Below are 6,000 nucleotides of genomic sequence, written 5' to 3' on the forward strand. Positions count from 1 at the left end.
TCATGTTCGGGAGTGCTTTCTAGGGCTCGGCACGAAAATTGCGGACCTTAGCCCATGCACCAACCCATTGTACAGCTTCTCCGGGCAGCTTGGTCCCCCAGGGTCTATCAAGTTACGGTGATGTTCGGCCATCCGACGCGCCAAGAATGTGATGTCCGAGTTCGTGGTCATCGACGGCTCATCCGCATATAACGTTCTCATCGGTCGTATCACCCTGAGCGAGGTCGATGCTGTAATGTCCATCCGGGCCCTGACACTGATGTATGTCTCGGACCGCGGGGAGGTTCATAAACTCGTCTCAAAGAACGAAAAAGACGAGGTGGTCAACGTCCAAGTATCGGCCAGAGGATGCAACATGCAATCCTTCAAAGTAGCAAAGAAAGAGGAAAAAGGGAAGAACCCATCCTTAAGACAGGAGGACGAACCGATGAGCACCAACCACGTCGCCATGGTCGAAGGGGCCGAGACCGAACAGATAGAGATTGACCCAGGGCCTTACGCACCGTGATCGCTCGGTGTCGGCCGGAACCAAAATTCAGGGCCGATCTCCTAGACCTGCTGAGAAGGAACAAAGACGTCTTTGCGTACTCGGCCGCCGAGATGCCAGTGTAAGCCGAGAAGTCATCGTTCACAAGCCAACGTACTCCCCCAGCCGCTCGCCCGTGAAGCGAGAGGGTGAGAAACTCCTCGGCCGAAAAGGAAGATGCCATCAAGGCCGAGGTTGATAAGTTGTTAGATGCAGGCTTTATCATCCCTTGTACATACCCCGAATGGCTAGCTAATGTTGTAATGGTTAAAAAGTCATCAGGGGGGTGGAGGATGTGTGTTGATTTTACGCAACTTAATAAAGCATGCCCGAAAGATTGCTACCCCTTGCCTCGGATAGATAGCTTAATAGACGCAACGGCAGGCTACACAATGCTTGAGCACACTCGACGCCTTTTCAGGATACCATCGGTATTCATGGCGAGAGGAAGACATGCCTAAATGCGCATTCATCACCATACACGGCACCTACATGTACAAGATGATGCCGTTTGGTTTGAAAAAACGCCGCGCGACTTACACAAGACTGGTGGACAAAGTGTTCCAAAATAAAAAAGGGCGAAACATTGAGGCTTACGTCGACGATGCTATTGTCAAGAGCAAGTCCGACGGCGAGCACCTAGCCGATTTACACGAGACATTTTGTTCACTAAGGAAATACAAGATGAAGCTTAACCCTACAAAGTGCAACTTCGGTGTCCGGGCCGGCAAATTCCTCGGCGTGCTTGTTAGCGCCAGGGGAATTGATGCCAATCCAGAGAAAGTCCAAGCAATTCTAGACCTTCCGGAGCCGAGGAATCGCAAAGAGGTTATGATACTGACCGGGAGGATGGCGGCCCTTGCCCGTTTTATCTCTCGGTCAGCCGACAAGAGCACCCCATTCTTCAAAGTGCTAAAAGGGAATAAAGACTTCTGCTGGGGGGAGGAACAGAGCACGGCTTTCAAACAATCAAGGCCCATCTGCAAACTCTCCCGACCCCATCCAGGCCGACGGGGAAACGCTATATCTATATTTAGCGAACCTCGGCCACGGTCGGTCTTGTGTCGTCGAGAGAAGAAAACAAGCAAAGAAGACCCAATATACTTTATCGCCATACACTGTTGTTGCCCGCCGAGAGAAACTACCCGCTGATTGAAAAAGCAGCCTTTACCGTGGTTGTTGCCGCAAGGAAGTTGAAACCCTACTTCGACGCACATCCCATGACGGTCTTAACCGACCAGTTGGAGAAAACACTGAAAAATTCGAACAATCGGCGACTTATCAAATGGGCGGTGGAGCTATCCGGCTTCGGCATTCAATACAAACCAAGGCCTTCGATAAAAGGGCAAAGGCGCGCGACTTCTTGGCCGAGTGCACGTATCAGGAAGAATCGTGTCCCGGCATGTGGGAGGTATATACCGATGGATCCTCCACATGTCAAAACGGCTCGGGAGCCGGCATCCTTATCATCAGCCCAAACGGGGACGAGTTCGAGTACGCTTTGAAGTTTACCTTCTCGACCTCAAACAACGAATCCGAATATGAGGCGGTGATAACCGGAGTTGAGTTAGCCGAGCCGCCGGGCGTAACACATCATTTTGAAAACAGACTCTCTCTTGGTGACTAACCAATACGAAGCTCGGGACGATGGGATGGTAAGATACCTGGAAAAGGTAAAAGCCGAGACCTCAAAATTGAAGTCATTCAAAATGCGACACATCCCTGTGTCCGAGAACAACCGGGCCGACGCTCTCTCAAAGCTGGCGCTTCAACCATAAAGAATATCACCAACCGTCTTTGGTGGACATCGAACGCTAAAAGCATTGACGAAGCCATCGGCATGGTGTGCGGCGTGGAAACCGAGACGACATGGATGACTCCGATAAAGGGGTATAAACTGTCAAATGAATTACCAGGGGACCGCAACCTCTCACAAAAGATAAAGAGGATCGCAGCAAGGTACTTGGTGTTTGAAGGAGAGTTATATAGGAGGTCCGCGACAAGGCCACTCCTAAAATGTGTCGGTCCAGCCCGATGCGAGCTATCTTGACGGAAATACACGAAGGCATCTGTGGGCATCACATGGGGCAAGAACACTAGCCCACAAAGCTCTCCGAGCCGGCTACTTCGCCCACCATGCTTGAAGATTCCGAAACAAAACCGAAAAATGCAACAATCGTCGGATGCACGCTCCGGTGATACACGCACCTTCCCGAGACCTGCAACCAGTGCTTAATCCCCTTCCCTTTGCACAGTGGGGAATGGATCTACTAGGGCCATTTCCAACGGCATCCGGAGGAAGAAAGTTCCTAATCGTCGCCGTCGACTACTTCACCAAATGGGTTGAGGCCGTGGCGTGTCACAAAATGCAGCTGCGGCGGCCGTAAGAAAGGTGATCTGGGAAAATGTCATAACTCGTTTCGGGTTACCCCAAGTCATGGTGTTCGACCATGGCCGAGAATTTTGGAGTGACACAATAATGAGCTGGTTGGAAGAACTCGACATCAAATTTGCATACTCCTCCGTCTCGCCACCCCCGAGCAACGGACGGAGGCGGAGGCGACCAATAAAAACGATCCTCAACGGCTTGAAGAAGACAGTTGAAGACCTCAAGGGAAGATGGGCCGATGAGCTACCCGGCGTTCTATGGTCCCTCCGGACCACGGAGAAAGAAGCAACGGGTGCGATCCTTTTCACCTAGTCTACGGTCCGAAGCGATCTGCCGATTGAAGAAGCAACGGTGCCAACATTCAGAACGGCCACTTTTAACCCAGATGAAAACGAGGAAGGCCTAAGAACCTCCCTGGACCTGGTCGAAGAAAGCCGAGATACGGCACGCCTCAACTTAGCAAAGATATCGAGCCGAATGAAAAGGGCCTACAAACCGAAGAGTCCACAAAAGGGACTTAAAAGTAGGAGATCTGGTCCTAAGGAAGTCAGCCGCCACCAACAAAGGAAACATCCATGGCAAGTTGACGGCCAATCGGGAGGGTCCCTACAAGGTAGTTGAAGAAATGAGGCCGGGTACATACCGGCTGACGGACATGGGAGATGTACCTTTGATGAGCCATTGGAACACCGACAATCTCGAAAAAATACTTTGTATAACAAATGAGTTGCCCAAAACAATTGTTGGCACCCCAATGCATATTCATATCTAATGAGGAGTCATCCAAGTTTTTCATCAAAGTGTTAATCCACCCCAATCGAAGGCATACTAACATATGTACACAAAGAGACAGAGCCAAAACCTCGATCATCCCGGACTTTAACGGGAGTGACGGGGGGACGAGCCGATATGCTAACATATGTTCAACGGCGTCAAAACGTAAACTCCGTTGCCCCGTGAATCGCTGCCGGGAAGAGACGAGTGAAACGCGATCGCCCTCGGCAAATTATGACCGAGCTTAAAGACGTTAAACACAGTTGAGATACGCATTCTAACTGCCTCGGCCAAGCCGAAGGTAAAAACGAAAAGCGCTCAATTAATTAACGCAACCGCCCTCGGCAAATTAAGACCGAGCTTAAAGACGTTAAACACCGTTGAGATACGCATTCTAACTGCCTCGGCCAAGCCGAAGGTAAAAACGAAAAGCGCTCAATTAATTAACGCAACCGCCCTCGGCAAATTAAGACCGAGCTTAAAGACGTTAAACACAGTTGAGATACGCATTCTAACGGCCTCGGCCAAGCCGAAGGTAAAAACGAAAAAGCGCTCAATTAATTAACGCAATCGCCTCGGCAAATTAAGACCGAGCTTAAAGACGTTAAACACGGTTGAGATACGCATTCTAAATCGCGCCTCGGCTGAAGCCAAAGGTAAAAACGAAAAGCGCTCAATTAATTAACGCCGGAAGACAAGTGAAGGGGTAGACCAAATGCCTCGGCCCGACCCGGAGGCAAAGCAAGCAAAATTCTCATTAAGGAAAAGATAACGAGTTACAAGAAGGAGAAACACAGACGACGGCCGTCCCCTTTGGGATAAGCCAAGACTCTACCTACCAAGGTCTTACAAAATACAAGGAAAAGTAAAGCAAAAGGTTTGACTGTTCTTTGAAGCGCCAAAAGGATGGCAGGGAGAAAAGGCTTAATAGTTGGCCCCCGAATAGCTGAAGCTATCCGAGACGCCGGGTGAGCCTGGTGACGACCGCCCGTCTCCCTATGCTGTTCTTGCTTGCCCTTACCGCCATCAGCAGCGTTACCCTCGGTGAGCGACTTAGATGCAATCTGGCGACCTTAGCATCCTCGGCTTTCTTGGCGGCCTTAGCATCCTCATCCGCCTTATCCGCCGCAGCTTTCTTAGCAGCCTTAGCATCCTCAGCTGCCTTCAGTCTAGCGGACTCCTCCTTGGCCGCCCTCGTCTTCTCTGCAAGGGCCGCCTTTGCAGCGGTCGCCTCCTCCTCCTTCTTGGCCCTCGCATCCTCGGCAGCCTTATCCGCCGCAGCCTTCTCTTTAGCCTCGAGCCTATCGTCGAACACTCGTCAAATTTTGTCCACGAAAGGAGCCATCCTGATAGACCTCATCTATCACCTCCCGAAAGCTTCTTCGGTCGGGTCCCTATCGAGCACACATGCGAGGGAGAATCGTGCTTTGAAGCGTCTCAATATCCTTCTCCCTTTGGGCAAGGATAGCACTAGTCTCCCTATGCGACTCCGCTTGGAGCCGATACGCCCTTTTCGACTCCTCCCTTTGGGCGACAACAACGTCGTAGCCGCCCTTGTACTGTCCCGTTCCTCCTTCAACTTGGCGGCGGCGAGATCGGCACCTCTACCTTGGCCTTCTCGGCCGACAGCGACTTCTCAATTTCCTCGACCCGCGCTTGTGCGGCAAGGAGGTCAAGCTTAGCCTTCCCGGCCACCCCCTTTGCGGCAACAACATCGAGCCTCAGCTGCTCTATCAACGGTCCCGTCTCGGCCAAGGCCTTTTCTTGCTCCCTAATACGAGAGCCGGCCAGATCGGACCAAATCCCAATCCTCTTGCTCAGCCTTGTACCCTCCGCTGTGAGCTGGTCGTTGGATATCGACGCGAGTACGGAGTCGGCATTTTTTCCCGCCGTCTGCATAGGCCTCTTCTCAACTCGCCGCTCAGTAATTGGGACAGACTGCGCCGGTTGATCTACAAAAAATTCAACCAAAGAGTCCACGTCAACGTTCATGGACATACCAGAGAGCCGGTCATCAGGTATATCTAATGAGCCGGCTAAATCTGAGCCGCAAGTTAGACACATGTCGGAGGGCTTGCTCTTCTTGGCCGGTTGACCCGTTTCCTCGGCGCTGGCATTAACATGAGCGACGGAAGCAGAAGCATCGGTGGCATGGGTAGATCTTTTCCTCTTACGCCTAAGCGGAGATCCCTCAGCATCGGAATCCTCTCCATCGACAATGTCAACGACCTCCACCTCTGGTGGAGGCGGAACTGAGGTTGACACCGTCGCCGCCGTAGACTTGGCTTTTCGGACCCGGCGAGGCAAGGCG

Source organism: Silene latifolia, chromosome 1 (assembly GCF_048544455.1).
Source record: "Silene latifolia isolate original U9 population chromosome 1, ASM4854445v1, whole genome shotgun sequence".
NCBI lineage: Eukaryota > Viridiplantae > Streptophyta > Magnoliopsida > Caryophyllales > Caryophyllaceae > Silene > Silene latifolia.